This window comes from Eriocheir sinensis, chromosome 11 (genome assembly GCF_024679095.1).
Source record: "Eriocheir sinensis breed Jianghai 21 chromosome 11, ASM2467909v1, whole genome shotgun sequence".
Taxonomy (NCBI): domain Eukaryota; kingdom Metazoa; phylum Arthropoda; class Malacostraca; order Decapoda; family Varunidae; genus Eriocheir; species Eriocheir sinensis.
Window position 1 is genome coordinate 16,279,091 of NC_066519.1, and position 25,307 is coordinate 16,304,397.

General features: G+C 41.8%; 1 protein-coding gene across 1 annotated transcript in view; it reads right to left on the reverse strand.

Moving 5' to 3' along the window:
- LOC126996955 (uncharacterized) overlaps window positions 1-25,307 on the reverse strand; it is a gene marked incomplete at its 5' end in the record, with an annotated part of 103,404 nt that overhangs the window by 71,075 nt on the left and 7,022 nt on the right. The window lies entirely within an intron of this gene.

The window sequence follows — 25,307 nt, forward strand, 5'->3', positions numbered from 1 at the left end:
TCCGCTAATGATCAACAGGAAATTATACTTATTTTTCTTCTCTTATTGACTTCCCGTCGCTCTGAGAACCAAGAGAAGGAGCCCAAAGTGTAGGGATAATAAATAAAAAAAATAGGAGAGAAAGAGAAGACCATATTCCCGTAAGACTGTAGTGAATGAGAGAAGGAAGGAGGAGGAGGAGAAGGAAAAGAAGGGTGGAGATGGTGGAAGGAAGAATAGAGGAAAATAAAGAGGAAGAAAAGGAAGGAGAAAAAGAAAGGTGAGGTAAGGGAGGGAAGGATAGAAATGTAGGGAGATAGAGGGAGAAAAGGAGGGAGGAGGAAAAGTTGGGTGAAGGTAACAGAGGAAAGGATAAAAAAAAAGTAGGGAGATAGAGGGAGAAAAAGAAGGAGAATGAAGAGAAGGGTGGAGGTAAGGGAGGAAAGGATAAAAAAAAGTAGGGAGATAAAGGGAGAAAATGAAGGAGGAGGAAAAGAAGGGTGGAGGAAAGGGAAGGAAGAAGAGAGAGAGAGAGAGAGAGAGAGAGAGAGAGAGAGAGAGAGAGAGAGAGAGAGAGAGAGAGAGAGAGAGAGAGAGAGAGAGAGAGAGAGAGAGAGAGAGAGAGAGAGCAAAGGAAAGAGGAGGAAAAGTGGGAGATAGTAGAGGATGAGGATGAGAGGTAGGATGAGAGAAAAGTAGAATGAGAGAAAAAGTAAGATGAGAGAAGAGGAGGAGGAGGAAGAGAAGAGTGGAGGAAAGGGAAGGAAGAATAATGAAGTAGGGAGAGAGAGAGAAAGTGAGTAAAGGAAGGGAGGAGGAAAAGGAGACTAAATATATAATGGGGAACGAAAAATAAACAGGAAGAAGGATGGTAGAAAGGAAAAGGAGAAGGAAAATAAAGACGAAAGGAGGGAGAAGCAAGGAGGAGGGAAGGAGAGGAGGAGGAGGGAAGGAGAGGAGGAGGAGGGAAGGAGAGGAGGAGGAAAGAAAAGGATAAAGAATGAGAAGAAGAAAAGGATAAAAATGAAACTTGAGAAAAAGATAAATAGCGACAAGAAAATCTACTTAGTACATTTGATATTCCTCTCTCTCTCTCTCTCTCTCTCTCTCTCTCTCTCTCTCTCTCTCATCATTCCTCCATTTTACCCAGCTGCTTCATGTCTTTAATTTCACTTCCTTTAATGTCTTCTAATTATTCTTCATCAGATTTATCCATTATTCGTTATTATCCTTCCTTCCCTTCTCTTTCTTCTCCTTCCCATCCCTCTTCCTTCATTCTTTCTTCCTTAATTATTTTCGTCTTTACTTCGCAATTTCCTTTATAAGTACCATTCATCCTCCCTTCCTTTCTTCATTCCTTCTTCTCTTCCTCTCTTCCTTTCTATTTTCCCTTATTCCCTTACTTTCTTCTTTCCTTCTTAACTAACTCAATTCTCCTCTCATTTTCCTTCTTCATTTTCTTCTCCATCGTTTCCTTCTTTCCCTCCATCCTATTTTTTCCTTCTCTTTACCTCCCTCTCCTTCCCATCCCTCCCTCCTCCTCTTCTATTTTCTTCCTCCTCTCCTCTCTTCCTCCTTCGCTTCTTCCTATTCTGTTTCTTCCCTTCCATGCCCCTTACCTCCCGCCTCCTCCCTCGCTCCCTCCCATCCTCCCCTCCCCCCTTCACTTTTCTTCCTCCCATTTTCCCTCCTCTTCTCTCTTTCCTCCCTCCCTCCCTCCCTCCTGCCGTCTCTCCATCCATCACTCCACAAGACACTGAAGACCGCAAGCAGCTGCGTAATTTTTTTTTAGTAAAGTTTGTCGTTCCCGAGAGAGAGAGAGAGAGAGAGAGAGAGAGAGAGAGAGAGAGAGAGAGAGAGAGAGAGAGAGAGAGAGAGAGAGAGAGAGAGAGAGAGAGAGAGAGAGAGAGAGAGAGAGAGAGAGAGAGAGAGAGGAGGGGACAGGTCATAATCTGGGAATGAGATCAGACTAATACATATATGCATAAGTAATTAAAAAGATACACCAGTTCTTTTCACTTATTTTTGTTATGAGATTAATTACTGCATCCTCAGGTCAGAAAAATAGCGAAAATAAATGATAAAAAAAACACAAACTCTCAGATATTTCAACGATATAAAAAACAACAACAAAAAGGATAGATTTCAACAGTCACACCCTGCCTTGTTTAATATCTTCCCTTCCTCCCCTTTCCTTCCCTTCCCCTGTAACGCATCTCCTCTTTCTTCCCTTCCCTTCCTTCCCCTGCCACATTATCTCCCCAGCCTCCCTTTCCCTCCCTTCCCCTTACTCCCCCTGTCACGTATCTCTCCTTCCTCCCTTCCCTTTACTCCCCCTGTCACGTATCTCTCCTTCCTCCCTTCCCCTTACTCCCCCTGTCACGTATCTCTCCTTCCTCCCTTCCCCTTACTCCCCCTGTCACGTATCTCTCCTTCCTCCCTTCCCCTTACTCCCCCTGTCATGTATCTGCCCTTCCCCTGTCCGTAATCTACTTCCCACGCACATCCTAATACATTTACACTAATTTCTGCCTTTTTTTATTATCTACCCATCTTCCCATACCATTTTTAATTTTCCCTTTTCCATTCTGCCCTTCTCTCTCTCTCCCTCTAATCTTCCTTCCCTTACAGCCTTGTCTTTCCTTTCCATCCCCTTTCCTACCCTGTCATAACCCCTTCCTTCATTTCTACAGTTTTTGCAGCCTTATATTTCCTTTCCATGCCCTTTCCTACACTGTCATAGCCCTTTCTTTCATTTCAACACCTTTTGCAGCCTTGACTTTCCTTTCTAAACCCTTTTCTACCCTGTCATAACCCTTTCCTTCATTTCTACACTTTTTCGCAGCCTTTTCTTTCATTTCCATGCCCTTTCCTACCCTGTCATAGCCTTTTACTTTCATTTATCAGCTTTCGCAGCCTTGTCTTTCCTCTATATGCCCTTTCCTACCCTGTCATAGCCTTTTCATTTATAAGCTTTTCGCAGCCTTGTCTTTCCTCTATATGCCCTTTCCTACCCTGTCATAGCCTTTTCTTTTCATTTATAAGCTTTTGCAGCCTTGTCTTTCCTCTATATGCCCTTTCCTACCCTGTCATAGCCTTTTCTTTTCATTTATAAGCTTTTCGCAGCCTTCCTTTCCGTGCACCTTCCCTTTCTTCTTTCTCACATCTTCCTACACTGCCACAAAACCTTCCCTTAATTTTCACACCTTTCGCAGTCTCTCCCTTTTTTCCATGTCCCTTTCCTTCATTTCCACACCTTCTGCAGCCTTGTCTTTCCTTTCCACGCCCTTTCCCGCCTTGCCCACCACTATTACACACACGACAGCCAACAGAAGTCACAGGAAAGGGTCTAAACCAGGTCCTGCTTCGCCTCCCTCAACTTCGGCTAATGGGTTTACTCGAGGTTAGGAAGACGACGCAGACTAGGCTGAACCAAGACTCCCGAAAGAAACACCTCCGAGAATTTCCCTTAAAGTCGCTGGGTCGTTAGCTGGAAGGATGTGCAGTAGACTTAAAGGAGGCGGCGGATACCTCGACCTCAAAGCATAGAGGAGGAAAAGGAGAAAGGATGGAGGGAAGAGGGTGCGATAAGGATGAGACGAGAGGAAGATGAAAGGAAGGGAAGAAGAGGAGATTGCGAGGTATGAGAGAGAAGGAAAAAGAGAAGAGATGGAAGGAAAGAGGGTGAGGTAAAGATGAGGATAAAGGAAGATGAAGGAAAGGAAAAGGAGACGGAGAGGTAAAGAGAGAGAGAAGGACCGAGAGAGGAAGTGATAAGTAAATTCGACCAAGTAAGGAAGCGAAAGGAAGGAAGAGAGAAAGAAGATGATAGGAAGAACAGAGAGAAGACGAAAAAGCGTAACGGAGGGAAGGGAGGTGAAGGGAAATGAGTGAATGAAGATGGGAAGAGAAAGAGAAGGCTAAGAAGATGGAAGAAGATGATAAGGAAATGGAAAACAAGGAATAGAAGGGAAGAAGAAGATAAATGCCAAGAGGAGAAATTGGTCAGCCATAAAAAAGAACTTACGGAAATAAGAAAAAATGGAGGTGAAAGTAAAGATAAAAGAAGGAAGGAGGAAGTGAGGAAAAGTGAAGAGAAACAAAGGAGAGGAGAAAAACGAAGCAAGATGAAGAGGAAGATGGAAGAAAGATGAGAAAGTGATTGGAAGACAAGAGGAAACGCCGAGGGACACAGGGCCAGAGGAGGGGAAAAAGAGGGGAGAAAGAGAGGAGAGGAAGAGGAAAATGGAGAGGAAGAAAAAAATGGAGGTGTAAGGAAGAAGTGAGTGAGGGGAAAACGAGGGGAAGATGAAGGGGAGAGAAAGATAAAGTGAAAGGAAGAAGAGGGGAAAGGTGGTCCTAGATAAAGATAGGTGAAGGAAACCGTACTGAAGAAAAAAATGGTGTAAAGAAAATGCAAGTGATGGGAAAACGAGGGGAAGATGAAGGTGTAAGAAAGATAAGGGGAGTAACAGAAGAGGGGAAAGATGGACCTAGATAAAGATAGGTGAAGGAAAATATACTGAAGAAAAATTGAAGGAGTAGGGAATGTGTGAGTGAGGGAAGACGAAGGGGAAGATGAAAGGGAAAGGATGATGAGGGGAGTAGTAGAAGAGGGGAAGGGCTGAGCCAGACAAAAATAAAATACAATGGAAAAAAAAACATAAAAAGGAGCCAGAAAGAAAACAGTAAAAAAAAGTCACATACAATAAACAGCAAACACAAACAAACAAACAAACAAACAAACAAACAAACAAACAAACACGAAACAGCAGGAGAGGATACGAGAACGAATGGCGAGGAAGAGAAGGAGATGAAAAAAGGGAGGGAGGGAGAGAGGGAGAGGGAGGGAAGGATGGGTAGGCAGAAGGATATTAAAAGAACGAGAGGGAAATACCAGAAAAGACAATAAAGTGAGGGAGTGGAAAGAAGAGGGAAGGAAAGAGGAAAAAAGAAGAGCAGAGGAAAAAGAGAATAAAGGAAGATAAAGGCGAACGTGGGATGGTTAGGAGGGAAAGATGAAGAAGGAGAAGGAGAAGGAGGAGGTAAAGGAGAAGGAAACGAGAGAGGGAGATACACAGGATGGTAGGGGCGGAGAGGAGGAGGAGAAGGAATGTGTGGAATGGCATGAAGGAGGCGGAGGAGGAGGAGGAGGAGGAGGAGGAGGAAGATTATGAGGAACAGTAAATGAGACAGAGGAGAAAGGGGGAAAATCAGTGCAAAGGATGACTAGAAAGGAAAAAGAAAAGATGAGAAAGTGAAAAGGAAAAGGAAGGGAAGAAATGGAGGAGCAAGAAAGACAAAAGGAAGGAGGAAGAGAAGGAAAGGGATGGAAAAGAAGAGAGAAAACCAATGCAAGATGACGAGAAAGGAGGGAGAGAACCACTAGAGGAAAAGAAAGGGAAGAAATGGAGATGGAAGAAAGACAGAAGGAAAATGAAGAAGGAAGAGAAGGAAAGGGAAGGAATGTAGAAGAGAAAACGAAGATAGAAGTGAAGAAAAGGAGATAAGGGACACAAACAAGAAGAAAAGAAAAACAGGAGCAGGAACAAGAAAAGGAAGAACAAGAAAAGCAAAAACACATGGCGGAAAAAGAGAGAAGAGAAGAAAAAAAAATATAAACGAAAATGAAGAGAAGGAAGGGAGGGAAGGAGAGGAACACTAAAGTAACTACACGCTATTCCTTTCAGCCTAAAACAATTACCAAGACAACACTGATGACTTGATGCTCTCCGCCGTGTGATAAAGAGACTCGGGAAGATGCGATTAAGTCGAAAATAAAAGGGAAAGAAAACAGTTGGTAGATAAAACACATGTTGTCTACGGCTCTGGTTCTAAAGGAGAGGAGAGAAAAAGAAGCGTGAAATGATAAGGGATGAAGCGTGAATGTCATTGTGAGTCGTAATAATACTTGAGGTGAGAGGAAAAACATGAAATAGAGGAGAAAGTGAAGGGAAGTAAATCATGAAAGACTGCATGTAGGAAGGTGAAAAATTGACTATTACGAGACAAAAAAGAACAGAGTAAACATGAATAGAAGCGAAGAAAAGAAGAAAAGGGACACAAAACAAGAAGAAAAAGGAGACCAAGAGCAGGAACACGAAAAGGAAGAACAAGAAAAACAAGAACAGGAACAAATAGACTTGGAAGAAAGAGAGGAGAAGGAAAAATAATAAAAAATAAAAACGAAAATGAACAAAATTAACAAGAACAAGAACAGGAACCTCAAACCAAGGACACAGCAGGACACCAAGAGGAAAAAAAAAACGAAGAAAAAAAGAAGATTAACAAGAAGAAGAAGAAGAAGAAGAAGAAGAAGAAGAAGAAGAACCAAAACACAAAGAAGAAGAAGAAGAAGACGAAGACGCTCACCACCCTAATATGACTAACAACACCCAATACATGAACAAAACGAGATGAAAACAACTTCAAGCTAATGACACAAAAAGACCGTAGGAAGGTATAGCTGTCATGTGAGGGTCCCAGCGGCGGCGAAACGTGGAAAAATTACAGAACCCAAGTAATCAATTAAGCGACATGGGGTACAGGTAAAGAGGACAGGTAAGAGGGGGAGGGCAGGGGGGGGAGGAATGGTAGAGGAAGGAAGGAAGGGATAGAGGGAGTATTAATGTTGATGTGGGGAACAGTGGGGGAGGAAAGGGAAGGAGAAAGAAGGGAATGGGAAGGAAAGGGAAGGGAGGAAAAAGAGGATGGGGGAGGAGGAATGGTAGAGGAAGGGATAGAGGGAGTATTAATGTTGATGTGGGGAATAGAGAGGGGGAGGAAGGGGAGGAGATAAGAAGGGATGGGAAGGAAAGGGAAGGGAGGAAAAAGAGGATGGGGGAGGAGGAATGGTAGAGGAAGGAAGGAGAGAAGGAAGGGATAGAGGGAGTGTAGTAATGTTGATGTGGGGAATAGAGAGGGGGAGGAAGGGGAGGAGATAAGAAGGGAATGGGAAGGAAAGGGAAGGGAGGAAGCGAGAGAGGGAGGAAGAAGAGGGTGGAGGGGAAGGGAAGAAGGGAATGGAATGAGAGGGAGAAAGAGGGAGAGTGAAGAAAGGAATGGGGGAGAGATGGAGGAAGGAAGGAAGGGAGGGAAGGAGGAAGGAAGGAAAGGAAGGAGGAAGGATGAAAGGAAGGAAGGAAGGAAGGAAGGAAGGATGGAAGGAAGGAAGGAAGGGAAGGAAGGGAGGGAGGAAAAGGACAGTAATGTGTGTGTGTGTGTGTGTGTGTGTGTGTGTGTGTGTGTGTGTGTGTGTGTGTGTGTGTGTGTACGAAGGGGTAGAAAAAATAGAGGGAAAAAAAAACACCCTTAAGAAGAAGTGTCATTAAGGTGAAAATGCGGAAGTTAAAAGGACACCCATTGCCTCGGCTCACCGGCGACTGTAATTAAAGGGTCATTAAGGTCTGGTCAAGGGTAGAGGGTGGGGGGAAGCGGGAGGGGGGGGAGGGGGGAGGGTCATTTGCGCGCATCGGGTGGCTGGTTGCACGTCGCAGCTGGTCACGGTTTCAAGAGTCGAGATCACGAACGTAAGAAAAATAATAAGAAAAAAAAAACAAGAAAAAGTATTAAGTTCATCAGTATTTTCCCCTCCTTTCCTAATGTCCCTTCGTATCCTCCTTTCCTAAAACAATATCTAACATCCTATATTTTCCTCCTTGTATCCTAGACCTCCTTTATCATGCGTTTCTTCCTTCCTTTCCTAATCTACTGTTTCGTTTTTCTCAATATGTTCCCTTTTCTAATGTTCCTTCGTATCTTCCTTTCCAAAAACAGCATCTGACATCCTATATTTTCCTCCTTGTATCCTAGACCTTCTGTATCATGCGTTTCTTCCTTCCTTTCCTAATCTACTGTTTCGTTTTTCTCAATATGTTCCCTTTTCCTAATGTTCCTTCGTAGCTTCCTTTCCTAAAACAACATCTGACATCCTATATTTTCCTCCTTGTATCCTAGACCTTCTTTATCATGCGTTTCTTCCTTCCTCTCCTAATCTACTGTTTCGTTTTTCTCAATATGTTCCCCTTTCTAATGTTCCTTCGTATCTTCCTTTCCTAAAACAATATCTATCATCCTATATTTTCCTCCTTTTTATCCTAGACCTTCTTCTTTATCCTACGTCTTTCCCTTCCTTTTTAATCTAGTTTCGTCCTTCTCAATATGTTCCCCTTTCCTAATGTCCCTTCGTATCTTCCTTTCCCAGAACATGCATCTGATATCCTTTATTTTATTTCTCTTTTTGTTTTCCTTCTTTATTCCTCTGTTTACTTCCTTTTCCTCGTCAGGTGCGTTTCGTTCTTCTCATTATTTTCCCTTTTCCTAATGTCCCTTCGATTCTGCCTTTTCCAGAACAGCATCTAACATCCTCCATTTTCCTTATGTATCCTAATCCACTTCCTTTTCATCGTACGCATTTTCCTTCATTTCCTAATCTTCTACATTTCGTCATTTTCGCCCTTTTCTGTTTCCCTCCCTGCTTTCCTTTCTGCTTCCCTTTCTGTCTTCCTTAAAGTTCTGTCCCCGTTTCTGTTTTCTCCCTTTCCCTCTCCATTTTCTGCTTCCCCTCCTGTCCCACTTTCTGTCTCACTTTTCCTTCTCTCCCTTTCTGCTTCCCTTTCCGTCTCCAAATCTGCCTCACCTTTCTATCTCCCTTTCTGCTTCACTCTGTCTCCCTTTCTGTCTCATTTTTCCTTCTCTCCCTTTCTGCTTCCCTTTCCGTCTCCAAATCTGCCTCACCTTTCTATCTCCCTTTCTGCTTCACTCTGTCTCCCTTTCTCTCCCCCTTTCCGTCCCTCTGATGGGCATATTACACCTGAGCACGCCAGGGTGAATTAGGTTTCTTCAGGTAGCCATCGAGGGACCCAGAGCGTGTATAGGCAACTCCAGGAGGCGATGGAGCGTGACGGAGCGGAGAACGGCGAAGGAAGACACACGGGAAAGGTTTGAAGATTATATGGTGAAGGTTGATGGTGGGTGCGCCGTGTGATGGTGGTGATGGTGTGGTTGTTATCAGCTGTGATGATGATGGTGATGGTGGTGATGGTGGTGGTTATGTGATCGTGTATGGAAGTCTCGTAAGGTGAAGAAAAGCAAATGAACGAAGATGGAAGAAGATGATCAGGAATGGAAAACAAGGAATAGAAGGGAAGAAGATAAATGCCAAGAGGAGAAACTGGTAGCCATAAAAAAGAGCTTACGGAAATATGAAAAAAATGGAGGAAAGCGAGAAATGGACGGGAAGAATAGATAAAGGAGGAAGGAGGAAGGGAGGGAAAGTGAAGAGAAACAAAGGGAGAGAAAGACGAAAGAAAGGAAGAATCGAAACGGAGGTGACTAGTCTGGTGATGTTAGTAGTGGTGATGGTGATGGTGTAGATGTGGTTGTTATTGCTGTGATTTAACTGTGATGATGATTGTAATGGTGGTGATAGTGGTGATCGTAATGTATTATGACCGTGTGTGGAAGTCTCGTAAGGTGAGGAAAAGCAAAGGAAAAGAAAGATAAAAAAAGGAGTGAAGAATCTAAACGGTGATGTTAGTAGAGGTGATGGTGGTGATGATGGTGGTGGTGATGGTGTAGGGTGGAGTCGTGTTCATGCCGTGGGTGATGAGATACGCTTGTTTATTGTTAGTGTAATCTGTCTTTTTTCACGGCTAAATGGTGTTCCCTGTTGCCTAGATTACGAAGCGGACACTGAGGGATGGCTTGTTATGCATGCTGTGTGTCTTGCTCGAGTGACTTTCCCCAGACAGCTTGATAACAGTTGTGACGTGTAATTGGTTTGGATATTTATACCTTTTCTCTTCTTTTCGCTTCATTCTACTTCTCTCTTTCCACGTTCTTCACCTCACTTTTCTTCTTCCTTAACTACGCTTTTTTTTTCGTTCTTGTTTTCTTCCCCTCTTCCCTTCTTCTATCATCACTTTTCTTCCGACTATAACTACACTTCTTTTATATTCTTTCTTTCACTCACTCTCTACTTCTTTCATCATCTTTGCTATTTATTTCACCTTCCTCATCTTCCCTCTTTTCCCTTCAAACTCTCATTCTTGTCTTCTTTCTCCTCTTCCCTTCCTCTATCTTCTTTTTTCACTCACTCTCTACCTCTTTCATTGCTTTATCTTTGCTATTTATTTCACCTTCATCATCTTCCTTCTTTTCCTTTCAAACTCTCATTCTTGTCTCCTTTCTCCTCTTCCTTTCCTCTATCATCAGTTTTCTTCCTCCTTAACTACCCTTTTTTTCTTCTTTCGTCATTACTCTATTGTCTTCACTCACCTTCTTTACCTTATTTCTTATCCTTTCAATCTGTAATTCTTGTTTCCTTTCTCTCCTCTTCCCTCCTTCCATGTCACTTTTCCTCCTCCTTACCGACACATTTTTCTTCTCTCTTCATTAAACTAAACTTCCCTTCACTTACTTTTTCCTCTCTAGTTTCAAAAGCATCCATTGTCTTCCCTCTCTCTCTCCCCTCCTCCTTTTTCTTTTGTCTTCTCTTCTTCCCTCACTCTCCTCATCTTCCTTTCACTTGCATCACTTTCTGTCTGTCCTCATTATCCTCACCTCTCCTCAGACTCCCACGTTCCTTCACCTTCCATTGTTTTCGTTTTCTCCTTCATTATCTTCCCTTCTTCACTTCTTCAATGGCCCTCTCATGTATTTTTGTCACTCTTCCCTTCATTTCCTCACAGTCCCTTCCCTCCTTCCTTCACCGTCTCTTAATTCCTTCTTACTCCCTCGTCCACCCTCCTTTCCTTGGCACCCCTTTCATCCTCCCTCTCTTTCTTCGCCCTCCAAAACCTTCTCCCTTCCTTCCTTCTTCCCTTCCTTCAGTTTCATTTTTCCCCTTACTTTCCTACCCATCCCTTTCTCCTTCCTTCCCTCCTTCCTTCGCCGTCTCTTGCTCCTTTCGCCCCTCGTTCTCCCTTTCTCCTTTCCCTCGTCTTCCCATCCTCCTTTCTTCCTTCCTCCAGTTTCATCTTCCCCGCCCGATCCATCACTCAGCCGTGTAACGCGCCTCGCCATCAGCCTTCGAAGGTAAACAAATGAACGGCGTCTTGGTTCCTTCCTTTGCCGTTAGGGGACTGCGGCGTGACGCTCTTCGGATCTTCATTAAGCGGAATAATGAGTCTGAAAAGGATTGATGGCCGCAAATAATTGTTTTCCGTAGGGCCTGAGAGGTGACCCTTCCCCTGAGGCATCTTGTAATTGGGGAAAAGATGGAAGATGATGGATGTTTTGCTAGAGATGGTCATCATAAGGGATTCTACTCTGGATGCGTCGAAAGTGACCTGATTAAACGGAGAAGACTTTTTTTTTACAGCTGAATTGAGGGGTTTTTTTATTGACCTTTTTACTTATTACTTTTTACTTATTTTGCTTACTTTACTGTTGCTTACTTTAACTTTACTTACTTTTCCTCTTACTATATTTTACTTTTTTACTGACTTTTATTACCGAGAAGACTTTTTTTTACGCCTAAACTGAAAAGACTTTTTTTTTACAGCTACGGAGGCAGCGCAAAGGCTAAAAAACATAAACGTCAACGAAAAAAAAGTAAGTCCGCAAAACGCTGTTCCGGCAAAAGAAAGAAAGAAAGAGAAAAAAAAAAAAGAACGAGAGGCCAAAAGAGAGATCACCTTCGAAGACTGAATACATAATCTCTTTTTTTTTTCTTTGGTGGTTGCCTTCGTTTACTCTAAGGATGGTGGGAGGTTACTCTGGTTTAACTTCTGGGGAAAGACATTCACTATAGTCTGTTCACTTAAGTCTGACCCAAGCTGACAACATAAACCTAAGCGTGTTCGTAAGCGCAGTTCAGATTAGCAAAGTGCTGCGTGAGATAAACACAAACAGAGATTAAAGAAAACTTGGAAGCCATACCAGTAGCCAATCAGCACTCAGCTTACAAACACGCTTAGGTTTATGTTGTCAGCTTGGGTCAGACTTAAGTGAACAGACTATAGTAATGTATTTAACTTTTATTCCGGACATTTTCCTTCTTCTATCTTTGTGGTTTGGTGTCAGTATACCCAACAGACAAGTACTAAACATCCGCACCACAAATGATTTAACTATAGATTACTAAGCGTTAATTAAAAGTCCCACAGATAGAAATGAATAAATATCTTGTTATCTTTAAACTAGGAACATATTACAAGCTTCCTTTCAGTACGTAACTTAATCATTCTTGTCTTACCACAAAAAAATAACATCGTAAGTTCTTCCTCTCCGTGTGACTGCGTGTTTAAGTCCCATACCTAAAATAATATGACAAGCTGCAATTCTCTTTATACAAGGAACATATTACGGGCTTCCTTTGTATGTGAAACTAAAGTAATTTTCTCAGCGCAAAAAAATGAAACCTAAGTCGTTGGTCCCCTTGTTCAAGTCCCAAAGCTAAAAAAAAAAGAAAAAAAAAAAGTCTTGCTTCAACTCTCTTTATACAAGGAACATATTACGGGCTTCTTTTATATGTGAAACTAAAGTAATTTCTCGCAGCGCAAAAAAAAGATGAAACCGGAGTCGCGTACCCTTGTTCAAGTCCCATGGATAAAAAAAAATGTCTTGCTTCAATTCTCTTTATACTAGGAACACATATAGTTTTTTTTCTTTCATGCGGAACTTCAGTAATTTGTCTCTTAAAGCAAACAAAGAGACGTTGTTCACTTTGTTCAAGTCCCATAGCTGAAAAAAAATGTCTTGCTTCAATTTTTTTTATACTAGGGACACGTGTAAGTTTTTTTCTTTCATGCGGAACTTCAGTCATTTGTCTCTTGGCGCAAACAAATAGACAGATACCCAAGTCCTTCATACGTAACATCTCAACAACGAGGGAGAGGGTGGGAGGGAGAGAGGGAGAGAGAGAGAGAGAGAGAGAGAGAGAGAGAGAGAGAGAGAGAGAGAGAGAGAGAGAGAGAGAGAGAGAGAGAGAGAGAGAGAGAGAGAGAGAGAGAGAGAGAGAGAGAGAGAGAGAGAGAGAGAGAGAGAGAGAGAATCAGCACATTACAGGCTTAGAAAACAGCGAACAAAAGACAGCAAGAAGACCCTAACGAAAGGACTTCCTCCCTTGTAACGTGACACCTAGAGGAGGAGGAGGAGGAGGAGGAGGAGGTGAAAAAGAACATGCGAGAGAGAAATGGCAATATGATAGTTGAGAGGGATGTCGAGTGATGAGAGGGAAGTGAGGGGGGTGGGGAGAGAGAGAGAGAGAGAGAGAGAGAGAGAGAGAGAGAGAGCAGACAGACAGGAATATGACTAGACTGAAATAGTTAAAGAAAAATATGAGTGTAACAAAACCAACATAATAAGAAAAGGAGGAGGAGGAGGTGGAGGAGAAGAAAGAAGAAGAAGAGGAGGAGGAGGAGGAGGAGGAGGAGGAGGAGGAGGAGGAGGAGGAGGAAGAGGCGTACCAATATTCATTCTTCTTCATCTTGCTCCGGAGCCTTCTTCATCTTACCAGGGAGGAGGAGGAGGAGGAGGAGGAGAGGGAGGATGAGGTGCATGATGAAGGAAATGGAAGGTGAGACGGAGGAGGAGATAGAGGAGAAGGAGGAGAAAGAAGAGGACGACGAGGAAGAAGAGGAAGAGGAGAAGGAAGAAGAGGAGGATAAAGTGGAGATGACAATGGAGAGAGCGCTACTTTTTACCCCACGATCCCTTTTCCTCTGCCGTCTTGCATATCAAAGGGAGGGAAAAAAATATAGGAGAGCTTATGAAAGAAAACGAGGGAAGGGAGAAAAATATGAAAGTTACCCATTGTAAATAAGGAGCGGAGACGGAGAGAGGGGGCATCACATTGTAACTACGCGAAAAAAAGGAAAAAAATAAGGAATCATATGAAAAAGGGAAGAATATCGTTTTGGACATTTCTTTCACTTGCAAAACTGGACTTATGGAAAAATGAACGTTTAAAAAAATAGGTCATACGGAATAAACCTAAGCAAAGCAAACCCAAGAAACATCCAGAGAAAAATATATACCCAGTGAAAAATACCCAGAGAAAAAATATACCCAGGGAAAAATACCCAGAGAAAAAAATATACCCAGTGAAAAATACCCAGAGAAAAAAATATACCCAGTGATAAATACCCAGAGAAAAAAATATACCCAGTGAAAAATACCCAGAGAAAAAAATATACCCAGTGAAAAATATCCAGAGAAAAAAATATACCAAGTGAAAAATACCCAGAGAAAAAAATATACCCAGTGAAAAATACCCAGAGAAAAAAATATACCCAGTGAAAAATATCCAGAGAAAAAAATATACCAAGTGAAAAATACCCAGAGAAAAAAATATACCCAGTGAAAAATACCCAGAGAAAAAAATATACCCAGTGAAAAATACCCAGAGAAAAAAATATACCCAGTGAAAAATACCCAGAGAAAAAATATACCCAGTGAAAAATACCCAGAGAAAAAAATATACCCAGTGAAAAATACCCAGAGAAAAAATATACCCAGTGAAAAATACCCAGAGAAAAAAATATACCCAGTGAAAAATACCCAGAGAAAAAAATATACCCAGTGAAAAATACCCAGAAAAAAAATATACCCAGTGAAAAAACTAAAAAAAATGAATCTGAAAATATTGAGTGATACATAACAAGAGAAAGAAAGAAAAAGGACAAAACAGGATATTAGTAACTCTTCCAATTGCAAAAAAAAAAAAAAGTTAATAAAAACGAGTAGATAAATAAGTAGAGTAAAAACAAACAAACTCAAAATTATATCGCAAACAAAAGAAGAAAATCCCGAAACAAGAAAAAAACAAGACAAGACGAATAAACAAAACAATAGGATCACTGAAAATCATAAAAACAAAAATAACAAAACAAAGCAAATACCAATGACTGCAATGACAACAACAGAAATCTCACACACGGAAGAAAATAACAACAAAAACAAAAGACGACAACCAGGCAAAACAATAACCACCACTAAACCAAAACAAAAACTAAGTAAACAAATAACAATAACAACACACAAACACACAAACAAAACAAAACCAGAAGCAACAAAAAAAAAAAGAAGAGGAAGGAACAAAAGAGAGAGAACAAAAGATAGCAAGGCGTCAACAAAACCAGTAACCGACGGAGACTTTTTTTTCCTCCTTCGTTCTTTTTTTTTTTTTTTTTTCTCTGGTGACCGTAAAAGAGTCACATTAAGGGAGCCATTCATTAAGGGGGAGGAGGAGGAGGAGGAGGAGGAGGAGGCGGAGAGAAAATTGAGGTGGGGAAGTTAATATCTAGAGAAAAGATGTGACCCTCCATTCACGCGTGGGAGGAGGAGGAGGAGGAGGGAGTAGAGAACAGGGAAGGGGGCGAGGAGAGGGAAGGAGTGACTGAGGAAAGGAGAAAAGCCGAAAGGAAAGAAGGAAGGAAGGAAAGAGAAAGGGAGACAGAAGAGGCAAGAAGGCATACAGGAAGGGCCAAAAGGGAAGAAGGGAGGAAGGAAAGAGAAAGGGAAGGAGAAGGAAAGGAAACAGGCCGAAAGGGAGGAAAACGGGAGAGCTAGAGTAAAGGGTAAGGAATGACAAAATATACGGGGGAAGAAGAGATAGGAGATGAGAAGGAGGGGAGACAGAAAATAGGGGATTCAGTTAAAAAAATAAAAGGAAAAAAACAACACACAGGAGAAAGAAAACAAAAGTAATATGAAGAGATACCAAAACAAACAATAAAGAAGAGAAAGAAAAATTAAAAGTAAAGGAGAAAAAGGAGATGACAGGGAATATAAAGTGAAAATGAGGGATTAAAGTAAAAAAAAAAATGTAACATGAACTGAAGATATGAAACGATAGCAAAAGAGAGAACACGGGAAGGGAAAGAAAACGAAAAGAAAAGATGGGGAAATAGGAGACGGTGACGATGATGATGAACAGAAAGGAGACAAGTAAAGAAAAAACACAGTAGAAAAAATGTAAGAAAAGAGAAACGACGTCAAACAAGAAAAAAACGTGTTATAAAAAAAAGGAGAGAGAGAGAGAGAGAGAGAGAGAGCGTGTGTTGGCCGCCTGACTGAACGCTGAGAAAATAAACGCGAGTGAAGGGAAAAAAAAGACACTGAGACAAGACCGAGGATGAAAGGAAACACTAGTAATTTATGAAGACAAGATGAAACGGTGAAACTGAGCAAAAAAAACAAACAAACAAACAAAAATATCAGAAACACGTAAACCAATAATACACTAAAGTCAACCAAGAAAATAAACTAGAGAAAAAAAATATAGAAAGAGAAACAAAGAAGGAAAAAGAGACAAAGAAAGAGAAAAGGCAAATATGAAACGTGATCAGCTAAAGTGACTGTGTGTGTGTGTGTGTGTGTGTGTGTGTGTGTGTGTGTGTGTGTGTGTGTGTGTGTGTGTGGAGGGAAGGAGAGTGAGAAAGTGAGAGGGAAAAAAAAGTATATATATAAAAAGAGGGATTCTGTGAGGCCAAAAAGAGCAGTTAGGCAATTAGTTGAGCAAACATATTGGAGATTAAAGAAACGCTAAGAGGCAAGTGGAAGTAATGGACGGAAGAGGAGGAGGAGGAGGAGGAGGAGGAGGAGGAAGAGGAGGAGGAGTAGGAGGAGGAGGAGGAGGAGGAGAAGGAGGAGGAGGGGGGAGAGTAGGAGGAGGGAGGCGTGCAGAAAGAGTGAGAAGAGAAAATTGGAGAAGAGAAGAGAGGGAGAGAGAGAGAGAGAGAGAGAGAGAGAGAGAGAGAGAGAGAGAGAGAGAGAGAGAGAGATCCATCCAGACCGGTACAGATACTGACAGACTTAACAAACAGACTGACACACACACACACACACACACACACACACACACACACACACACACACACAACGACAGAACGTGTGATCTAGGCTGGGAAATATAAACAGAAAAACAGAAAAAAGAAACACTAGCAATATTTACTAAACAAACACACCATTTTTTTCACGTTTCACAGTTCTAAATCTTACAAATCTTACATTCTTACAGTATCTAAAACATTACAATAGACAACTTAAACTGCATAATAGATAAATACATAGCGGAATAACTATGTAAATAAAGGGTGTATAGAAGGAGAATGAAAGTAAAGAAAAAAGTAAAGTGGAAAAGACACAACTTCAAAATAGAAAAAAAAGTGAGGAAAAAGTTTAAATTTGGGATGAAAAATAAGCCTCTCTCTCTCTCTCTCTCTCTCTCTCTCTCTCTCTCTCTCTCTCTCTCTCTCTCTCTCTCTCTCTCTCTCTCACTGCAGTGTCATTCAAGAACGGAAGCGAAAAGGAGAACGAAAACTGAGAGGAAGTAGAGTGTATTTGAGTAGGAGGAGGAGGAGGAGGAGGAGGATCATAAGGTAGGAAGAGGAGTTGGAGGAAGAGGAGGAGGAGCAGCAGGACGAAGCAAGAGACCGAAAAAGAGGATGAAAAAGAAGAAAAAGAAGAAGAGAAAGAAATATTGATGATAAAGAAGAGAAAACCCGCAAAACAAGAAGTACCATGAATAGAAACAGAAGGAACAGGAGGAAGAGAAAGAGGAGAAACAGAACACAAGGACAAAAATGACCAAAAACGAGGTAGAAAACGAGAAAAAAAGCAGAGAGTTGGCAATGAAGAAGAAAACTCATAGAACAAGGTATAAGAAACCCAAACAAAGAACCAAAATATAAAGAAAGAGTAGAGGAGACGGGTGAAGAGACAACACATCTCCGGCTCTTCACCATCAGTCCTGCAGAGCTTTCAAGTGCCCAGCCGAAGTTTCCCTAATGAGGCGAGAGGGAAAGGAGGAGGAGGAGGAATGGAGGAGAAGAAGGGGAGGAAGGAAAGACGGATTGAAGGAGGGAAGAGGAAGGGAGAGAGGAGAAATACTATGCTTGTGTAGGCCTATGAAGAAGCCTAAATATAAGTTTGCTGCCTAAAAGAAGATATTTGGCAACATAGACCTCCTCCTCCTCCTTCTTCTTCTAGTTCTATTCTTTCTCTTCTTCTTCGCCCTCCTCCTCCTCCTCCTCCTCCTCCTCGCATGTCTCTCCACCCCACTTACCTCAGGAGAAATTTTGAAATTCTTGGCGTAATCTACGAAGTTATAGTAAGATGATGGGAGTTCACTGATCAGGGAGAATGTGAGGGAGAGAAGGAGGAGGAGGAGGAGGAGGAGGAGTGGTGAAAGGAGAGGAAGAGGGAAGTTAGGAGAGAAAAAGGTCAAGAAGAGAATAGGAGAGAGAGAGAGAGAGAGAGAGAGAGAGAGAATCGCGCACACACAGATCTGGGTGACAGTATTTTCCCCCTACAGCCTATATACTCTCTCTCTCTCTCTCTCTCTCTCTCAGCATCGATTTCCCTCGTGTTTCTTTAAAAGTTTTCAGGCGTCATCTCCAATGCTTCAACTCTCTCTCTCTCTCTCTCTCTCTCTCTCTCTCAAATACGCACACACTCACAGGCACAAACAATAAACCTCTCTCTGTTTACGTCAAACCCACACACAAGCACACACGCCCTTATGCAGCCCGATTGACCTCTCTCTCTCTCTCTCTCTCTCTCTCTCTCTCTCTCTCTCTCTCTCTCTCTCTCTCTCTCTCTCTCTCTCACTCTCTCTCTCTCTCTATCTCTCTCTCTCTCTCTCTCTCTCCTCTCTCTCTCTCTCTCTCTCTCTCTCTCTCTCTCTCTCTCTCTCTCTCTCTCTCTCTCTCTCTCTCTCTCTCTCTCTCTCTCTCTCTCTCTCTCTCTCTCTCTCTCTCTCTCTCTCTCTCTCTCTCTCTCTCTGTCGTTGCCGGAAATGAATGCTCCCCGGGCAGGCGTTCGCATAGCTGAGAAGCGATCAAGCCGGATTGTTATGGATTCCCTCAAAGTCTGTCCACGTCACCGAAGCCAAGAACCCGTGTTTGCCCGCCGCCCGCCTGATGGGAAACAAATGACGGGCTGGAAGCTGGGGAGAGAGGGAGAAAGAGAAGAGACAGAGAAGGGGACCGGCGTGCGAGAGCGAGAGAACAACGGAGACTAGCGGCGGAGGTTATGGAAAGTGAGTAAGTGGATGAAATGAGTAAAAGAGATGGGAAACAAATGAATGATGATCTGGAGGCAGGGTGGGAGGGAGAGAGAGAAGGAAGAGGGGGCAAGAGAGAGAGAGAGAGAGAGAGAGAGAGAGAGAGAGAGAGAGAGAGAGAGAGAGAGAAAGCAATGAAGACCGGAAGGTTGTACATAAAAGAGGAAGTTAAGAGAAGAAAAACTAAGTGGATAAAATGAGTTAGAGAGACTGAAAGAATAATGAGATACAAAACAGCTATTAGTAAAGAGGAGAAAATGGTAAAATAAAGAAGATAAACGGTTATATATTATCCAAAAAATAAAGATATATAGATAAAATAACCCACAGCTTAATATGTAATTCAGACTAGATTTGAGCTGAACTAAAGTAACAATGTGTATTCCAAACGTAATTATATCCACACACACACACACACACACACACACACACACACACACACACACACACACAAACACACACACAGACAGACAAGCAGCGCCACGGTAATTATCCGGTTTAATACCCCCGCCAACCAATGCGTCCAGAAATCGAACTGAATATTAACCAGACTGAACTGCGATTACGAATTATGTTCATCATCGCTATGGAAATGCGGGCGGCGGGGGGAGCGACGGGTGACGTGCGCACATGCTAATGAAGGCAGCGGGGAAATTAGTGTGAGGTGAGGGTCGCTATTCCTGACATCTGGCGGCGGTTCGTTCTCTCTCAGGGCGGCGAAAGGGGACAGTGATGCATGTTAAGGAGACGTTCAGGGTTAGGTTTTGGTCTTTTATGTATCTTTGAGTGGCTGGTTTTCTTGGTCTTCCTTACCTAATCTTGTTAATCTTCCTGTTTGCTCTCCCTAAATCAACGTTGTGTACCAAATGATAAGGTGTTTTTAAGGTTAGGTTTGGGTCTTTTATGCATCTTTGTCTTGTTAATCTAAATGATAAGGTGTTTTTAAGGTTAGGTTTGGGTCTTTTATGCATCTGTGAGTGGCTGGTTTTGTTATAGTTTTGTCTTGCTTACCAAGTCTTGTTAATCGCCCTGTTTGCTTCCCCTAAATCAACGTTGAGTACCAAATGTTAAGAAGACGTTTAGGTTGAGGTTATATATATATTTTTTATATATCTTTTAGTGGCTGGTTTAGTTAGTGTTCGCCCACCTGTTTGTTATACCTTCAGACCTGTCTGCTTGCTCCTAAATCTACGTTGTGTATGAACTGTTTATAGGAGACTTTTAAGTCTAGGTTATTTTACTACACATCTTTCAATGAGTGATTTACTCAATAATGTCTGCCCACATGTTTGTTAATCTACTTTTACATTTTTCTTTTTTACTTTTCCCTAAATTTACACTGTGTTTTGAGTGTTTAAGAGTATTGGGTTCTCTGTATACGGGGTTTCTATTACGTTTAGGTTTCGTTTTCTTTATACATGTTTTCAGTGGCTGGTTTACTGATGTGTTCGCCCACCTGTTGTTAATCTACCTCTATACTTGTTTGCTTTCCTTTACTTTGTGTATTGAATGGTTTAGAGAGGGACCTAACCTCACATAACCAAACCTAACCTACTGGCTTCTCCATGAATGTGTTTGTATGTCGCAAAATTAGACACGAGCAAAATGATAACTAACACTAACCTAACCTAACCTAACCTACTGGCTTCTCCATGCATGTGTTTGTATGTCGGAAAATTAGACATGAGCAAAAAGACAACTAACATATTTAAACTAAAGACTAAACCGACCTTTTTTTTGGCTGTGTTATAATACTGTGTGGCCATAAAGCTTCGCCGCGCTCCGTTTCTAAGCGCTTAATGGCCGGGCAAAGGCAGAGTATTTATGGGCATTATAATAATAAATATGTGTATTCATGTTCAATTAAGCCCCCTAATGCACAACGCAATATATATGTTTGCAGTAGTCTGTCCGAATGCATAATTTACATACGATACTGAAATGCCTAAAACAATAAACGGGACGCTCACGCTCACTTGCACCGTCAAATTACGAAGAGAATATTACGAACCGATATAACGCATTCTGTGCTACATCGCTCACTCATACTACGATGTTTTCACTGTTAGATTACGAAGGAATTATAACGAAATACCATAACGCTGCCTGTCTACAACGTTCACTCATATCATAGACGCAGTTTCACCGTCAAATTACTTCGGAAATATAACGAATCGCCATAACGCTGCCTGTGCTATATCGTTCACATATACTACGATGTGTCTACCGTCATAATTACGAAGGAAATAAAACGAACCGCCACAACGCCACACGTACCATATCCTTCACTGATACTACGAAATCCACTGTCAAATTACGAAAACAGTATTACGAACGACCATAATACTGCCTGAGCCACATCGTTCACTAATACTACGATGTGTCTACCGTCATATTACGAAGGAAATATAACGAACCGCCACAACGCCATACGTACTACATCCTTCACTGATACTACGATATATAAACTGTCAAATTACGAAAAAAAATATTGCGAACAACCATAATATTGCCTGTGCTACATCGTTCACTAATATTACGATCTTTCCACTCTCATATTACGAAGAAAATATCGCGAACCACCATGACGTTGTCTGTGCTACATCGCTCACTTATACTACGATGATTCCATTAGCGGAGAAATAAATATGAAGTCGCGCATTTCAAAACAATAAGAGGCGTGCAAATAAAACCCATTTTTGTCGAGGGCGAAATTAGCTGCAGCGCTGCGTGACCTGAAGTCCCAAAACACCTGAGGGGGGGAGGGGGGGGGAGGGTTAGGAGGGGGTTTGGTCAGACTGCAGGTAAAAGCGGTTTAAAACACATATAAATACCTCGATCATCACACGCACACACACAAACGCACTCTCTCTCTCTCTCTCTCTCTCTCTCTCTCTCTCTCTCTCTCTCTCTCTCTCTCTCTCTCTCTCTCTCTCGAAAATATCAATTAGGGAGTGATTATGTTATGTATTTCCGAATCCGTGAGAGAGAGAGAGAGAGAGAGAGAGAGAGAGAGTATACATTACACAGTGGTGGCTTACAAAGATAATTAACCTCAACGACACACACACACACACACACACACACACACACAGTAACCTACACTCACCATCTCTCTCTCTCTCTCTCTCTCTCTCTCTCTCTCTCTCTCTCTCTCTCTCTCTCTTCACCCTCACTATAACAACACGATCACTTACAGAGGTAATATGCGTGATACCTAATAAGTGATGCAACATGGCAAGAAAGATTTATATGCAAGTTTGTTCCCGCGAAGTCTCCGTGTCAAGAACAGCTGGCACATGATAACGTTACTAAGTGAAATACAACACAAAACAAAGCAGGGGTACACACACACACACACACACACACACACACACACACACACACACACACACACACACATCGCTGAAGACTGGCGCCCCGAATTCTGTTTTCACGGGACGTCCGAAGTTGATGACAGCATTACCATATGATTGGCTATTCACGGGGCGGGACGGCAGCCAATCAGCGCGGCGGGATTTCTCTCTCTCTCTCTCTCTCTCTCTCTCTCTCTCTCTCTCTGTGGCTCTTTGGTTACATGAAGTGGTCTGTGAGTTGATCTTTGGCGGGTTTGTTTAACGTCTGTCTGTCTGTCTATCTGCTTGTCTGTCTGTCTCTGGTTATGCACTTGCTTAACTTCTTCCTTTCTTTGTTTCCTTCATTTTTCCGTTCCTTCTTTTATTTTCTCCTCCATTTTCCGCGTTTCTCCCTTCACAATAGCCTTAACCTTACTCTCTCTCTCTCTCTCTCTCTCTCTCTCTCTCTCTCTCTCTCTCTCTCTCTCTCTCTCTCTCTCTCTCTCTCTCTCTCTCTCTCTCTCTCTCTCTATCTCTCTCTCTCTCTCTCTCTCTCTCTCTCCAGATCTCTCTCTCTCTACCAATCTCTCTCTCTCTCTCTCTCTCTCCTCTCTCTCTCTCTCTCTCTCTCTCTCTCTCTCTCTCTCTCTCTCTCTCTCTCTCTCTCTCTCTCTCTCTCTCTCTCTCTCTCTCTCTCTCTCTCTCTCTCTCTCTCTCTCTCTCTCTCTCTCTCTCTCTCTCTCTCTCTCTCTCTCTCTCTCTCTCTCTCTCTCTCTCTCTCTCTCTCTCTCTCTCTCTCTCTCTCTCTCTCTCTCTCTCTCTCTCTCTCTCTCTCTCTCTTCTCTTTCTCTCTACGCTCCCTCTCTCCCTTTGATATTTTGGCGGATTTGGTTTATAGTCATTTTTTGGGTTCCCGTGATTTAAGAGCAACACTGGAATGGTTAAGCCGGGAATGTAATTTAGGTTTCTGTTTGTTTTTGAATGATTTTTGCGTCGATGTTTTGATTTGTGATTTTTGGATTGGTTTGGAATTATTATTATTATTATTATTATTATTATTATTATTATTATTATTATTATTATTATTATTATTATTATTATTATTATTATTATTATTATTATTATTATTATTATTATTATTATTATTATTATTATCATTTTCTTGTTCTTTTTTTTACTCTCATTGTTGTTGTCGTGATTATCTATTCCTTACTCTTTCTTACTTTTCTGATTCTTTTTCCATATTTTCGTAGCTATTTTTAAACTTCTAGAGACTAGTCATTATTATTATTATTATTATTATTATTATTATTATTATTATTATTATTATTATTATTATTAATATTGTCGTGATGTCAAATTCTCACTTTTATTTACTTCTCTGATTCTTTCCTCTTATTTTTGTAAGTATTTTTAACCCTCTGTAGTCTAGAATCGTCATTATTATTATTATTACTATTATTATTATCATCAGTATTGTTATGGTCGTGATTTCCAATTCCTTACTTTTATTTACTTTTCTAATTCCATTTACTTATTTTCGTCGATATTTTAAATTTTCTCTTGTAAGGAAACATCATCATCATCATCATCATTATTATCGTGTCTAAACAAAATATCTAGTTCACACGATTTCCTCATTTTGTCGTGTGATACCATCCCTTTTTGTTTTAGCAACGTTCCAAGCATTTTCCCCGTGCCCTGCAGATACTTAACCGTTCCAAATGCAGCTTAATCTCATTTTTCCCACGTAACACTCTCAATGACCAGGTTTAGTTGAACAGAAAAAAAAAGAAAAAAAAAGTGTAGCAGCAGTGTAAAATGTCGCTCGGGGGTGACGCGAACCCGATGGCAATCCTGTTATTTTACGACCCCGTGAGCCTTTTGGGAGCTTTTTGTCATTCAATTTATATTACACGAACGCAGAATCACACCCGCCGTGCGCGTTCACAAACAAATTAACTCGCATTTACGTTCATGAAATTGTATTGTTCCGCGGGAATCCTTAAATGTCACGTGGATTAGGATGATGAACACGTACACCCACACCCACATCCACACACACACACACACACACACAGAGAAAAACACAAATCACAAACACAAATCAAAACATATCACTCAGTGTCTCTCTCTGTATTACAAAATCTCACTTTGACACACACACAAACACACACAACGCAACACCCCCCTCCCACTCCCACACACTCCTCCAACATTCCAAACAAACAGAAAAACAAACACCGGAATTAATTAACAAACCACACATTCCCATCTGACTAACGAGCGGTCAAAAAGCATTAGTAATCTTGATGAGCGCGAGACACCTGCCACACCGTTACCATTACAGGCCCGTTGATGGAGTTGCCCGGCGCGCTGGTTGATGAGTGACGCCGATGTGATCCGACCGACCCCCGTTTTCATTGCGATCCGATGAGGGGAGGGGTGACTTGCCTGATGCTCCCTCCCTCGACCCCTCTCTCTCTTCCTCTCTCTGTCTCTCTCTCCTATTCCTCCTCGTTCTTCCTCCCTCTCTCTCTTCCTCTCTCTGTCTCTCTCTCCTATTCCTCCTCGTTCTTCCTCCCTCTCTCTCTGTCCAATTCCTCTCCGTTCTCTCTCTCTGTCTCCTATTTCTCTCCCCTTTCCGCTTTTCCTCCCTCTCTCTCTTTGCTATATTACCTTCCGTTCTCCCTCCCCTACCTGTCCTCCTCTTCCTCCTCCTCCTCCTCCTCCTCCTCCTCCTCCTCCCTATAGGATATTAATACACGGAGTCATCGGCAATAACACTCCCGCTACAAATGGTTCATTAAGCTCGGGATGACAATGACCATGTTTTGTGGCTATTAATATTTTGGTTAATGCTTTCCTACCCTTCCTCCTCTTCCTCTTCTCCTTCTTGTTTTTACCGATCTTCCTTCCATTTTCTATTTTTTTAATCTTTTTCTTACTGCTGTTGTGTGTCGGGTATTTTCTGAGTTTTT